At 51.5% G+C, this 16074-nt stretch overlaps 1 protein-coding gene across 1 annotated transcript in view; it reads right to left on the reverse strand.

Moving 5' to 3' along the window:
- The window catches only part of MGMT (O-6-methylguanine-DNA methyltransferase), a 283867-nt gene extending 269063 nt beyond the window's left edge, over positions 1–14804 (reverse strand). The window contains exon 1 of the mRNA XM_059899678.1: positions 14724–14804. The gene's annotated coding sequence lies outside the window, so the exon portion shown is untranslated. The remainder of the gene's footprint in view (positions 1–14723) is intronic.
- Positions 14805–16074: the final 1270 nt, after the last annotated feature.

Consider the following 16074-nt stretch of genomic DNA (forward strand, 5'->3'; position numbering starts at 1 on the left):
TTGATAAACCTCTAGTCAGACCAATTATGGGAAAAAAAGAAAAGACGATCACCAATATCAGCAATAAATACAAAGGCATGATTTAAAGTCCCACAAAGATTAAAAGGACAATTAAAGAAAATTAAAATAACTTTAGACAATAAATTCAACAACTTAGATGAAATGGCCAAATTCCTTGGAAAACACAAATTATCAAAAGTCATTCAAGGAGAAATAAATGACTTTAATAATGCTCTATCTACTAAAGAAATTGAATTCATAGTTAATATCCATCCCATATAGAAAACTCCACACCAGAATGGCCTCACTGGTAAAACCTGTTAAACATTTAAAGAGGAAACAATACTAATATTACATAAACTATTCCAGAAAATAAAAGGCCTTGTTTTATGAGTAGGATCGCCCTAACACCAAACCAGAAAGACATGTGGAGAAAGGAAACCTACAGATCAATATCCCTTATGCCCAGACACACAAATCCTCAAAAATATTAAACTGAATCCAGCAATACATGAAAATAAGAATACATCAAGCCCAGGTGGGGTTACCCAGGAATACAAAGTTGGTTTAACATACGGAAACCAGTGAGTATAATTCACCACAGCAATAACATGAGAGAGAAGAACTTCCTCAATCTGATAAGAGGCACCTACAAAAACATACAGCAAACATCACACTTTACTGGTGAAAGACAATGATACAAAAGCAACGGTGAGTAAAACTGCCGAAAACCGAGACAGTGGCACCAAACTGTACAGGGAATCGTCCTATCCTTCCCCACCATAAACTCCCGTTAAAAAAAAAAAAAAAAACAATTTAAGAATGTCCTGATGAAACTATCAAAATCAAACTTGTGACCTTTATTCAATCTCGACCCTTCTGGGCCCAAACGGGAAGTACAACAGGGCACTTCTGCCGCAAAGCAAGAACGATGGTTGTCTGGGGGTGCGGGGAGCACTCTTATGATTATTACAGATTTGAGAGGAACTGGCGACCCCTTCATGAGACAAAAGCTTTACACGTGTGAATGACTAATCACCTACGGTTACTCAGATATTTTCTCAAAAATAAACAGGGGGTCTGGGTACCGCCGGGGCACCTGAAGCTACTCCCCCCAACCCCGGGAACCAAGGGACGGCTGTGTTCATGTTTTCTTCTGATTTTAAGAGAAGTTGAAACACGTCCGGGGGCCCCCAGAAGAATCCTGGGCCCCGGGTGCCGGCCTCCCAGGCCTGGTGGGGAAGGCGGCGCTGGCCCAGCGGCAGGGCAGCCCCGAGGGCGAGGGGAGGCACCTGCCGGTTTCCAGATGTCCTGTCCGGAGCCACCCACTGATCGGACTTGGCTGTTAGGGACGGGGACCTGGTACAGAGGAGATGAGCTGCCTCCGGACAAGCTCAAACAGTGATGGCCGTGTCCAGCACGGACTGGACCCCTGAGTCACCGAGTGGTGCGGCCGCGGGCTGCCTCTGCTAGACTTGGTCTGACCGAGAGTAAATCCGTACCGCATTAAAAAATAAACAAACAAGCAAAGTGAGGCTGTCACTGTAACACAACTGGCAGTATTTGTTGTTAATGATAAAATGAGAGCTTTCAAGCTGATGACCAGAACTTTGGGAAACTTGTATCCACCAGCATGGCTTGACAACCCCCAGTCCTAAGACTTTTCTAAGGAGAAAGGTGGTGACATTACAGATTTTTAATACTGTATTATGAAACATGTCAACATTTGGAAGATCTGTATAATTCAGCAAACCAAAATTTTCCAAAGGACCAATGCATGCTGTTACAAAAATCAAAGGACAAGCTACACAGTGGATTTTCGTGTAACGGAGGACAGAAGGTTCACACTCAGGGCTCACATTCCACACTGCATGAACCTTCAAGAAACTACCACCTGTCAAGTTCTGATGTGGTGTCAAAGAAGAATATCCACAATTAGCTGAAAAGGCTATTAAATGTCTCTCCCTTTTCCAGTTACTTATTGGTGTGAAGCCAGAAAACAACCTATTGCAATAGATTGAACTCAAAAGCAGATACGAGAATCTAGCTGCCTTCTACTCATCCGGTCATTTAAAATGTTTTAAAAAAGGTAAACCAATACCACTCACTCACTAATTGTTTTTTTATGTAAAATATAGTTACTTCTCATTTAAAACGTATCATTTGTATTAAAATGTTTACTGTTGCTTAAATGAATAAATATTTTTAAAATTTTCAATGTTAACTTTCAATGTGGTTTTGACATATGACTCTGGAATCTCTAATAAGTTTTAAGAGCGCAAAAAGTCTCTGAGCCCAAACAGTGAAAGGAACACAGGCGTGGAGGGAAGAGTCCTGAGACCTCGCCCTGCCCTACCCCGCCTGCTATCTCCACCCCGGAAACCCAGGGCCTCTCAGGACCCAATCCCACACCCGCAAAGCTGGGGAAGAACAGAGGTGCACGCCTGTGTCCCCATCTGGCATCCAGAGCACAACCAGAGGGACATGAGGGCCCCATGTGCTGTCGCAGGAAAGCACCCACTTTCCCATCTTTTTACAATAAATGCTCGCTACCACCTCTACCATGACCTGCACAAAATTTTCCACACAAATCTGATTAAATCTCTCCAGGAGACTTCCTCATAAACCACCCTAGAGAACTTATCACTATTTCAGCTTAAAGCTGGAAACAAGGGTAGGGGGAAGAAATAATCCTTTGGTGTAGCAAGTCAGTGTAGGAATATGAAAACATTTAAAACACATTAGATTTTTGGTCAAGATTAAAGACACCCCCGCCCACCCCCCCAAAAAAATCAAGCAATCTATTCTAATTGGGTTCCCATGGTAACTGTACAATTGGGTTTTTCAATATAACATCCCAAAGGCCCAGTGCACACTTGTAAAATATACTTCAAACAGCCTGAATTGTTTTCACATTACAGCAGCGCTCCCAGGAAGATCAATTACTGCACATCCCCACCCTGACCACTGGTGGTGGGAGACCTTAGTGGCACTTGCCACATTAACATAGGTCATGTAAGGAACACAACACACCACAATAATTATATAAAACTAATCTCATGCTTGAGATTCATCAAATCCATTCTGGTAACAAACCAATACTTCTGTTGTCACAGAATCACGTTTACTAAAATATAAGAAATAGAGCCCAACTGCACAACGCACCATTACGCCCCTCTTATTGATTTCAAGGATAAACAGAATCAATCACTAATAATTACATTATAAAATGGGCCTCAAGATTAATCATATTCTTAGACTCTCAGTATGGAATTAAACAAACATAGCTATGCTGATAAACAAATAAATAAAACATAACAGAATACAAATCCACATTTCAAATGTTAACAGCACGATACAAAGCACAGCACACAGCCTCACCCAGGACTCCAGCCTCTCCTGCCTGGACCACAGCACCCCTCCCTGCCACTGCTGGGTCCCCCAAAGCGGATTCTAGGGGCACGGTGCTGGCCACACGGTAAGGGCACAGAGGGTCAGAGCTCAGGAATGGCAAGATCCATTAGGTAAAAGTTTACAACTTGAGTTTTCTTTGCAACAATCCCAAAAATACCCACGTATTTGATATACTCTGCAGAGGTACAATACAAAGCGCGACACGTGGCGAATCGGTGACTTGGGCAGAAGTAAATTTAAATCTCCTGTCTTTATTATGTCTCCCAATCAGTGGCCACAGATGTAATGCAGGCCAACTTGGTGCAAGTGTGGGCCAGCAAGCTTCCAGTGAGAAGTGTCTTGCTAAGTCCCCAACTCAAGAGAGACATCCAAAAATCCTCAGAGACACCTTAACATGAAAAGTAGCAAACTGCACAGTACTTAGAGTTCGTGCTAGTGTCCAACAAATGACCCCATGCTGCTCCTTGATCCAGAAAGGACTAGAGAATGAACTGACCAGTATCAAGAGGAAAAAAAAAAAAAAAAGGAATCAACCAACCAACAGAAACTCCCAGCCGACAAGCGGAGGCTACAGGCTGGCTCTGTAACCCCTCCTCATGCGTAAGAAGCCCCGTCCGCCAGTATTTACTCAGGCCCACATCTCCTCCCCACCTCCCCATTTCCCCCAGGGCCTGGAGCCTCAACAGCTTTCTAGCACATGTCCACCCAGGGCCAGGACAACACCAGGCCTGTCTATGGTGCCCTGGCCCTCTGGGTGTCTCTTGGCCCACCTGCCAAATCTCCTTCCTGCAACCTCTGAGGACCCTGGTAATAAGACTTAGGTTTCTATTCTTTCTGTTTTCGTTTACTCTATACAGCTTTTGGGGTGCTAAGAGCTAAACCTGAGAACAGTGCTATTTTTGAGCACTGTCTGATTACAAAGTTATCTTTATCTCCAAATTCCAACTTCATACATAAACCCCTCCTGAGCTTTGTGCTTCTGAAATAACTTTAGTCTGCACCTCACCTTCTATTGGTCAGTTTGGGTTGCTATAAGAGAATATCACACACCAAATGGCTTAAAGGACAGAAATTAATTTTCTCACCGCTCTGGAGGCTGGCTAGTCCAAGACCAAGGTTCCAGCTGATTGGGTTTCTGGGGAGGCCTCTCTTCCCAGCTTGCAGGCAGCCGCCTGCTTCCTGTGCCTTCACACGCTAAAGATCTCGCCCTCCTTTTCTTATAAGGCCACCAACCCTCAGGTGGATTAGGGCCCCACCTTAAAACCTCATTTATGCTTAATTACCTTCTAAAGGCCCCATCTCCAAATATAGTCACATTGGGGGTTAGGCTTCAACATATGAATTTCAGGGGACACGTTCAGTCCACAGCAACCTGCGTCCTGCAGCCTTCGCTGGGCCTTCCATCAGGTGTGAGCCCCACACCAGGCCTTGGAGAGCTTCCAATACAGAAAGCCAGCATGAAGAGACAAAAACAATACAAGTAAAGCAGAAACCCGAGTGTAAGTGTGAGGAGACTTCATGGGGGCTGAAGAGGCTCCAAGAGGGCTGAAACAGAAGAAGGATTCAGAGAGAGCTTGGGAGCAGAGAGTGTCTATGTTCGGGCTCAATCAGAGAAGGATCCCTAGGTGAGAGTAGGGGGTGCTCTGGGGCCTCTGAGAGCGAAGCGCTGATGCTCAGGTATCTAGAGAAGGTGCCGGAACAAATGTGGAGGGCCGTGGGGCTGAAAGTGGCGTCAACATGAGCCTCACAGGCTCATTTCATTCGGGACCTGGGTAGGAAAGAGGGGTCACCCTGGAGCGCCTCTAGACCCCTGCCTGCAACAGGAGGAGGAGGAAGGGGCACGCTCTCGCTTGTGTCTGCCTGAGCGCTGAGCTTACAGCACCCCTGAGGGTGGCGTAGGCACTCCTCAGGGACAGAGCAGGGAGACTGCGTGGGGCGCACGAGGCGAAAGCAACCCAGGTCGCTGAGGCTAGAGCCAGGCAGCTCCTCCATCAGCTGCGGACGGATATGAGACGGGAAAGTCCTCACCTCACCGTCTAAACCCAGAGCCCGCATGGACTTTGTTCTGCACCCCAAGAGGCAGCCTCGAATCCGAGAGCTGAACAGAGCTGGCCTGGCCCCATGCAGAGAAGGTACGCGGTCTCCAACAGGTGACCCTCCAGACGAGGTAAGCTCCGGGCGGCCTGGAGGCAGTGCCCCGCCGTTCTGAGTCCTGCTGACCAAGCGCAGGGGAGCAGCGAGCACCCGACCATCACAACAGAGCAGGCACCCGTGCAGCCACGACACGGATTTCCAGTAAGTAGTTGGGAGTTGCCACGTGAATGCCAGGGCATGACTGAAGCACATCAAATAGCTGCGTCCGAGTCTGAAACCACTGGAAACACTTATTTCTGGACAATACAAAAGAATATCTAACTAACCTCTCCCAGAATCCATCTTGCCTGGATCGTCATGATAGTCAGTGGCAAAGAGTAAAAGCACCTCAGGCCCAAAGAAGGTTTCCGAGCAAGAAACCTCAACGTACAGAAGAGAAAATCACTGAGGAAATCAGAACCATAACCTTTGGAGGCTTTTCTGGCCTGACAAACAGTCCGGAGAATGCTACGAGGACAGCAACGGGGAACTCAGTCCAGAGGGAAATAACAGAGGCTCTGGGAAACGTTCTCATTACACTCAGGGCAAAAATAGACAAATTAAAAAAAAATCTAAGAGAAAGTCTTTAAAGCCCATACTTCCGTAGGGAAAAAAAGAAAGGGAAAACTAGAGATTGTGACTCAGGGCCCAAGCGCATCCCAGCTAGTGGTGGGGCGACAGCGAGGATGTCACCCCCGACCCAGGACTGAGCATGTCTGGGCGGAACCAACCACCCGGCTTGCCTGGACCCCCCAGCGTCCGCCCTGAAAGTCCTGCGTCCCAGCAAACTGCTGGCCACCCAGCACAGACAGAACGCACTGCCCTCTGGGAGCCTGTCCTCCTGGGGGCAGAAGGCGACCACAACGGTGGCTGATCGTGGCCAAGAGGGTGGAGACTGTTGAATTTTAGGGATATTTACTTAATGTTAGAACCGGCATTTTGGTTCTAAGTAATGGTTCCTGCAACAAATTTCGAAAGCCACCTGCCTGGCGCGGCCTCCCTCTGGTGACCGGCCCCGCCCCGCGGGCTGGCCGCCTCCCCACCAGCACCTGCCCCAGAGCGGCCTGCAGGCTGATGGTCCCACGTCGGTTCAGGCCTGGCAATCAGCAAGCGGCCGCCTCGACTGGCCATCCATCTGACTCGACAGCTTAATCTGATGATAACACAATGGTGACAGAAACAGATTCTTCTGCACAATAAAGAATAGCACACAGGGGCTTTTCGTGGGATAGCTGGCTAAATTCACCAACTTTTGGAAATACATCATTTCTGTGCCTCGCCCTTTATTCTAGGAACTTCCACCGGAGTGTGAAAAGGCTCACAGGGAAGGGTCGCCGCCCACTCCTGGGACGCCCGCTCAGGATCACACGTTCTCCTCCAGTTCCCGGTCCCCCCAGCACCGTCCCTGCTGTCACGGTGAAGCCAGGCAACAAGCACCGCACATGGACACTTCGGGGCGAGTCCGGCAGTGGGCATGTCGCAGGGCAGCGCCTGTCCCCCGGCCCCCGGGACCATCGGGGACCACCAGGGCCTCCCTCCCCAGCCGCCGCCTCTCGCCCCTCAAGGCGGGCTCGCCATCGCTCGGCCAGTCCAGTGTTCCGAGGTGTGCATCTGAGCAGAAGCGGCACGCGCTTTACTGGTAACGCGCATTGTGATGTGCCTGCGCCCCCAAACCTGACGGTTTTACCGTAAAGATCCTGAGCGTGGGCTGGGGGCGGGGGGCCTGCTCCTGAGCCTCGCTCCCCCCGCTGCCACTTCCGCCTGAGAGAAGCGGTGCCACGAGCCAGGCTCCCCGCTTCAGAACCCAAATGCCAGGCCCGGCAGAAAGGGACGACTCCCGCTCCACAGCCAGGCCTCCCCCCAGACCTTCCCGGAGGACTGCTTTCACGGAAATAAAAGGCCCACAGAGCAGACCCGGGCTCCTTTCTCATTCACAGAGGGGGTCCCTAACTCAGGCCTCTCCCCGAACTGCCCCCTCCCGCCCTCACCCCCCTGCTCCCCACCAGAAAGCCCCCCGGATGGACTGCAGCCCCCCGTGACAGCACCTTCCCCGGTGCGACTGCTCAGCCGGGCTGCCACCTGCCATCTGCCTCTCGGCCTTCCTCCCCGTCCCCCAGCCCCGCGTCAGGTCAGCCGAGGCGGCGGGCACAGGAAGTGCTCACGGCCCGCTGTCCTCCGCCCACCGAGCTCCCCAGCGCAGCACTCGGGGTCTGCAGCCTTCCTGCCTGGACCCTCACACATCCCAACGCCCCACCGGAGCCGCATCCTGGCGTCCACACTCCGGCTACTCAGGCCCCTTGGAGAAGCCTTACCACCTCTGCACAGGTGCTCCGCCCAGCCCTCCCACCGTGACAGGAGCAGGTGGCAGGGACCCGGCGAGGGCTGTGGCTCAGGTCCTAAAACAGAGCCCAGCACGCGGACGCCCCTCCTCCAGTACCCGCATCACCAACCTGCCGCCCCCAGCGAGGCACGGGGCGTCCCGGCCGCCTGCACGAAGGGCCACCACACACGGGACAGCGTCGCCGGCACCGCGCCCCCTGCACTCGGCCCTCCCCTGGGGCAGGCTGCACACCGGGAGGGGGCGGGGCCCCTTCAGCCAGGGACAGGCTTGGGTGCGCTGCTTTTCCCGCGATGCAGAGGACCATGCTCGCCCACACTGGTGTCCAGAAAGCACAACCGAACATACAGGTAATGCATTTCTTTACGCCACTTCTCGTCCCCAACAGGACTTCTGACAGTGTCCCTGCCTCCCCACCAAAGGTGGCGCGCACGGTGCGTGGGGAAAGCCGGCGCTAGTGACAAATAAACCCAGGCTGAAAACTCCTACCCCAGTGGTTTGTGCAGGTCGCTCACTCCCAGGCGGCCTCCTCACATGCAAACAAAGACCCTGAGTGTCCCCCTCAGCAGGTGACCTCGAGAATTCCCTAGGACAGACTGGGTAAAGCCTCCAGCAAGGCCTTCAATAAATGTTAGTATCAGCAGTATCATTACTGTACTGACCAGAATCTCCTGCAATGTAACTCTACCAGGCTGAACCTGAGTGATATGAGGGTAGAGACCCAAAAATAAGGCCCAGTTCCACATACACACAAAAATTACTGCAGATCTTCTAATTCTGACAAAGCTCACCTAATGGACCATGTTACCCCTCACTACTGTGACTTTCTCTCACACAGGAAAACAATGTCATATGCTGGTGTCGCTGCTGGTTCCCGGCCACTGCCAGAGTGTCGGATTCGGTGTCTGGTCTTCCAGGAAGTTCTTTCAATTTAACCGACGATTAAGGTCAAGCCTCCCAGAGACAAGTGACTCGGGGCTGTCGGGGCCAGGCCAGCCACGCCCGCTGGGAACACACACGTGCTAAGCCTACGTGCCCGCTCTAGGCCCACACAGCACAAGCTGGCCATCAGCATGGCACACCTGGACACAGAACTCTGCCACCTGAGCGGGAAGCTCCTTGAGACCAGCCACTTCAGTGGCTCCCAAATCATCCACTGTAAAAAACTAGAAACGGGCAGCTGGGCAAAGCACCTCCTTAGAGACAAAAGGAGTTTTAGAGACCTGGCAAATCAGCCCTAGGCTTCACGATGCTCCAGACCAAATGAAGGTCCGCGGCCACACGGAATCACAGTCACGGGAGGTGGAGTCCAGCTGAGACCCCGTCTCTAGTCTTGCCTCCACCAGAAACAGTTTTGTGACTGAGTTAACAAATGTCAACTATTATTATTATTATTTAGGGCTCACCATGGGTGGGGGGGGCCGGGTCGATTCCCCAAATGGGATTCTCTCCCAATAGCTCACAATAGCCCTGTGAACAGCAATGCCGTTTTCCTGATTTTTGGAGAAACGAAGGCTCGGTAAAGGCTAAGTGACTTCACTCAAGGTCACAGATAGTAATTATGGAGCCAGGTCCAAACTGAGTCAGTCTTGTTCCCAGAGGCTGGAACCTCAACCCTGCGTATAGCACCCCAAATGAGGGCGTGGACAGTGTAAATCTGTAAAACTAGGGTGCTGATTGGATGGGGTGGGGTATAGGGACAAGGATGCCAATTGGATGAGGGGAAAACAAGGATGCTGATTGGACTGAAGAGAAACACGGATACTGACGGTACTGGAGGGAAAACAAGGATTCTGCTTAGCTCCTCACCCTTTTCCCAGTTAGTCCCATCCTTCTAGGAGACTACGGCTCCACATTAAAATTTCTATCTAGGCAGTGCTTCGTACTCCACAAAACAGTCATCTATTACTTTCTGTGCTCGTGTTCATCCAGGTAGACAGAGTAAATGTGATCACTGCCATCCCACAGCGGAGGAGGCAGCCAGGGGCTTCACAGCTGCCCAAACCACTCAGCTAGTAAATGGCATCAGCAGAATCCCTCCCACAACTGGCACTTCATAAATAAAATCTCAGTTCAGCTTCCCCAAAATGTATCTGGTTGCATATATGAAAGTTAACCCTTACCTGACACCATGAAAATGCTTCTACCCAGAGAGAGAAAAAGCAAGACCAGCCATTCAAAGGGAAAGATGGGCGTGAAATATAATACGGCTGTCCATGTTTAACGTTTGTTTGTAAAACTAACGCCAAAGTTTTGGTAACATCTGCATGTTCTGTCATAACCACAAGACCGAAAACTATAACGCGGGGATAACATGTCAGGTTTGCAATTCGAAGAGATTCACGTGTCTCTGAGGAGTTACAAAACCATACACACATCCATAAGCACAGGCAACTTAGAACAATGCCGGCTGAGGATGGACCCACGTGGGAGGGGAACTCGGAGCTTGTGTGGGTTGGAGAGCTCTTCTCAGGCAACCCTAAGCCTGCCCTGGAGATGCTCAAACATTAGGGTCCCCTGGGGTGCTTGCAAAGACACAGGTCCCCGGGTTCTGACCCAGTAGGTCTGGCAAGGGGCCCTATAATCTTCCTTTTTAACCAGCACACTCAGTAATTCTGACACCAGCAAGGTTCAGACCACCTTTTGAGAAACTGTTCTGCTATAGCTCACGAGTATCCCACTTCAAGGAGAGCAACGGGGCCCGCTTGTCAGTGGTGGCTCTTACTTATAACACCGACAAGTGGGCCAGATCTGAAGGGGACACCCTCGGCCCCTACTTTTAGTCCTTTTTGGGGGGGTAAAAACAAATGAGAAACAACTACCAGTTATTTATTAAAGTTCAACATTAAAATGTCCCATCCCATATTTTGCCCTGAGATTCAATTCACTCTTTCCATCCATCTAGAAACCTCTGAACATCCAGGGCTGGAATTGCCCAATCTGTCAATAAGGTGAGAGTTTTCTAAACTAGTATCCATATGACTCAATTTGTCAGTTAAAACTGCCACCAGCGCTGTGCTTGCAGAAAAATGTCCATAAATGCATTATTGCAACTGGCAGATCGATGTCTATAATAAAAACAAATAGATTTGACAAGTGCCGGCTTTTACGAGTCCTGCCATTGGTGGACCGCACATTCAGTCTCACCCGCAGACTTCTGGGAATGGGCAACAGACCTTGGGTTAGATACTCTGCTGACTTCACAAGTGTTACGGGTAGGAAATTATTCTAAAGAGAAAATTTTCCAAGTAATAGAATGAACGTACTAGGCGTTTATAGCTCTCTCACAATTCCTTTCACAGTTACACACATACACACATGACAAATTTAACAACCCTAAGAAAATGTTTCTGTAGAATTTTTAACTGGTTTTTATCACAGCTGCATCACAGGCCAAATGAGTTTACTCCAGGTTGGGGAGTGGGAGGGTACAAGGGGACACGAGGCCTGGAGACCCCCACTCCTCTGCTAAGCCCCCAGTCTAACTGAAAACAACCTGTGGTATCAGAAACAAGTGTCAGCATTTAGCACGTGGCCAAGGATGTCACTGCCGTGTCAGTGGCCCCTGGGGCAGCCTATTTATTTAGTTGTTTAGCTGGAGCAGACATCAGGAGGATGGCAGCCACAGACTGGCTTAACTGCCAGGGATTTCGAGCACTTTGGCAAGACACTGTCTGTGACCAATTTACACGTAAGCCACATCTGCCAAAACCACTTTGATTCCTTCAAAGTTTACAAAAGGTCACAAAAATGATTTATTCCTCTTCTTAGGCAATTCATTTTAACAGTGATATAAAGGAGTAGGTCATTCACTGTACCCCATATACTTTTTTTTTTAAATAAATTTATTTATTTATTTTTGGCTGTGTCGGGTCTTCGTTGTGGTGCGCGGGTTTTCTCACTGTCCTGGCTTCTCTTGCTGCAGAGCACAGGCTCTAGGCGCGCAGGCTTCAGTAGTTGTGGCATGTGGGCTCAGTAGTTGTGGCTTGCGGGCTCTAGAGTTCAGGCTCAGTAGTTGTGGCACACGGACTCTAGAGCGCAGGCTCAGTAGTTGTGGCGCACGGGCTTAGTTGCTCCGCGGCATGTGGGATCTTCCGGGGCCAGGGCTCGAACCCGTGTCCCTTGCATTGGCAGGTGGATTCTTAACCACTGCGCCACCGGGAAGCCACCATATATTCTTTATATGGTTTCCCCAAGCCCTGCGGCCCTCCTCGATAAGCTCTTTATTACTGTTAATTTTTTTAAGAAAATTTAAAAGAAAACTAGACTATTTCTTCCCACTGACCAGCAGATAATGCAGCAGTTACCCAAATGCCACAGGACACACATCTCGCAGTATTTTGCCTCTAACAGTGGAGGCCCAACTTTCATCTACCTATGCCCAAGAAAGGCCTCCAGAGCTAACGGGATGGGAAAGTTGATGTCAAGCAAGGGGAAACTAGCCATCCTGCACAGTCAAAACTCCTTCCCCTTCCCAGATAAACCACACACACTTTCAAACCAAGAATGGGCAATGGATTGGTTCATTTATGAAAAGGCCACTCTCACCCAATGGTAATATTATATTATAGTTAATATGTCTTCGATGTTTAAATCTTCAGGTTTCCTTTAAATAATATTCTCTGATAAGACCCAACCTCTTTCAGAAACTACCCAGGAAACAGAGGGTCAGGGAGGATCGTGACAGGAGCCAAAGGAGCTCAGGGCCTTTCAGGGACCAGGGGCCTCAGAGACGACAAAGGATGTCAAAAACCTCAAGGGAAGTGGGTCTAGAAGAGGAACTTCACCCTGGGGCCATGGAGGTAGGTGGGGTCAGAGCGAAGTGTGAAAACAAACCTGGCAATAATGTTAACAGATGACTATGGGAAAAGAGAATTCAGAAATCACTGTTTTGCTTCCTTCTTTTCCTACCAAGGAGAATATACAACAAAACTGAAAAGGGCATTGATATCCAAAAAAGGGGAGTTGAAATACAACAGTCTTGGTTTGAATCACTGGCTTCTAAATGTTTGTCCTCTGCAAAATAAGAATAAAGGCAATTCAGTAAGTTTATTTTATTAAAAAATACGAAGACGAGTAAACTGTTTGGGGTTCCTGAGAAAGGAAGAGAAGAGGCCTGGAGGAGAAAGTCCACAGAAACGCGAGGGAAGTCACGTTCTTCCTCAGGCCCTCCTTCCGCCTCCTTCCCTGAAGGAAGGATGGATGGTCCCTGAGTGAGACATCTGTAAGGGAAACCATGGAAGAGCAGGTCTGAGTGGAAGATAAGGCCCAGGTGAAGCTCGACGGATAATCCAAGCAAGACCAAAACAGAGAGGAAAAGAAAGGTTTAAGAACCACCGCAGCTGAACAAGAGTAAGATGTTAACCACTGTGGCCACACCTGGGGCTTTATTTCTTTAAACCTTGCTCTCCAACAGCGTGGCCTTTTTAAAGCAGCGTCTAATGACATTAGTTAAATCTAGTTTGTGTAATACAGATTTAATGAAAAGAATGTTCACCTAGAAAAGTACCTTAGTGTAGCTCTGCCCTTGAGGCCTGGTTCCCCCAGCCCCAGACTGTCACAGACACCACTCTCCCACTCAAATCCTAACTCAAAACAAGAACCCAAGCAGAACTGAAACGCCTACCAGCGCTAGGCCAGCTCTCCTTTGCAACTTGCAGGCTCTGGACCTGAGCAAGGGCGCACCTGGCGTGAACTGCCTCATGGGACAAGGTCCGAGTTAACTCGATATTAACCACCAGCTGGCGGTGGGGGATGGAATGCAAAGGGCGGCCCTGACATCATTTTCTTAAAGTTGTTGACCCCCATGGCGGGCTAAGCTTCCCTGTGTCCTTTTCACCTGAGTGTTTTCTCCACTGGGGACTCATGAAAGCAACACACCCCCTCCTCATCACGTCTCGGGATGGGGAGATGAAGAGGAGGGCCTGGCTTAGCTACTGGAAGGGCTCATAGTTACACGGCCAGTCTAATCCTTAGCACTTCGTGTTCCCCAGCTTCGTGTTCCGCTGCTAACAGCCGCGGTGTCCCGTCTCCGGACAAATCAGTCCCCCCCTGCTTGATGACCATCCACTCAACCAAGCAAAAGCTGTGCTCACATATACAAAATGTGCTTCCAGAACAAGGTCAGCTACTGAGTTGAGGCACGGAGAGCAAACACCATTCTGAGATTCAGCAAACGATGAGCCCAGGGAGTGAGGAATACCGCTTAGAACTGCTCTACAGCGTTATCACCGACTTGGGAATTCCGGCGCCCAGGGTAAGTGGCTCTCACACTCCACCTGGTTACGTGTTGCTGTTTACGAACGCGATTAGGGCGTAATGTATACCAACATCAGATGAGGACGCCAGAACGCGGCCCTCCTCTCACCCTGTCTCAAACAAGAGGCCATGGGGGGTTCTGCACAAGGGCCTGCTGCAAGGCAGGCCCGGACTACGGCCTTCTGGAAGCTTCCTGGAAACAGAAGGCAGAGGAGAGGCCCCCTTGGGGCTGGTCGGCAGTGCAAGGCAGGAGGGCGGGCAGGAGGGCGTCGAAGGTGTTGACCAACTAGAGGTTCGGCGGAAGCGGCCACAACTCCCAGGCCAGGCCACTGTCATCCAACTTGGCCGAGGAACCCCAGGCTGGGAGAAGGCTGGCTACACCTGGGCATACCTGGTCACACCTGGGACCCACAAAGGTCAGCTGGGGGGTGGTGAGAGCGGGCCCCACCACGATGGCAAGGCGGGACGGGGAGCGCTCGTAAGACCACTGGGGGCTGGAATGCCCCAAGGGCTCCAGACGCCTGCTCTCCCCAGGGAGAGCCCCGAACTTTGGCGGGAGGAAGGCAACCCAGACACTCACCGCGCTTCCCAAACCGCCGACCGAGAGGAGCTGCGAGCGCAGAGACGCGCTGAGTGAGCGCGTGAAGCCCGGGCAAGTCCGTGGCGCGGGGGCGGGGCCGAGGTTTGTGGGCGGGGCCTGACGTAACGCTCCCGGGGCCCACACGCACCGGGACGTGGCGGAAGCGCGGCCGGGAGACGCAGAGGCGGGGCCGGACCGAGGTTCGGGGGCGGGGCGGGGCCCACGGGGGCGGGGCGGGGCCCAGAGTGGGACGGGACCTGGACGTGAGGGCCGCGGGGCCAGACGCGCGGGGGCGGGGCCTAGACTGGTGGGGCGGGGCCGAGGATGGGCACCGCCTCCCCGCCGGCGCGCGCTCGCCCAGGTCGGAGCATGCCCAGTGCGGCGGCGCCGGGGTCGACCCCGCTCTGCGCAGGCTCGTTGGACGTGTGGCGCTGCCTGGCCCGGCTCCTGCAGGCACCCGGGCCGGCCCTCTCCGGCCTTGCCGCCAGGGCCCGGCGCTCCTTTGCAAGCCCTTCCTACCCGCACGAGCTGGGCCGCGCGCTTCCCGCCAACGCCCCTCGGGCTCTGTCCCTCTGTTTACCAACTGTCAGCACCGTAGCACTTGGCGAGCGCCGTCTGCCCTGTACCAGGGCAGGTGTGGAGGCGAGGGCGGGTCTGGAGGATCGGCGTCTGGTGCACCCAGTAACCTTGTTGCTGGTTCCCGCTCTGGGGAGGCTGCGAGCCCAGAGCACCTGCCACTCTCCCTGCGGCCGCTCCCGGAGGGCAGAGACCACGCAGAGCTCGCTCAGCAGGACAACATCTGGAATCTATGTACAGCAAAGGGTCCTGGGGTTAGCCTCTAGTGCTTGTGACGGGTCTGTCACCATCCATGGCCCCTCAGGTGCTGCCTGATCACCAAGACCTAGACTCGCCCAGTCTCAGTGGCTGTTCAGTGAGCACACGCGTGCCTGGCACTGCTTGGTGTTGTGTGGACATTATTATGGGTTGAATTATGTCCCACAAAAGAGATACGCTGATATCCTAGCCCCCAGTACTCTGAATGTGATCTTATTTGGAGATAGGGTCTTTTTACAGAGGCAACGGGTTAAAATAAGGTCATTAGGGTGGGCTCCTAATCCAATATGACTCACGTCCTTACAAGCAGAAGGCCACGAGAAGACAGAGACCACGGGGAGAACTCCGTGTGCCGATGGAGAATGGGAGTGATCCTTCTGCAAGCGAAGGAACACCTGGTACCACCAGAAGCTGGAAGAGAGGCATGGGACACGTTCTTCCCTAGAGCCTCCACGTGGAGCACATAGCCCTGTGGACACGCTGATGTCAGACTTCCGGCCTCCAGAACTGTGAACTC

This window comes from Balaenoptera ricei, chromosome 16 (assembly GCF_028023285.1).
Source record: "Balaenoptera ricei isolate mBalRic1 chromosome 16, mBalRic1.hap2, whole genome shotgun sequence".
Classification (NCBI taxonomy): domain Eukaryota; kingdom Metazoa; phylum Chordata; class Mammalia; order Artiodactyla; family Balaenopteridae; genus Balaenoptera; species Balaenoptera ricei.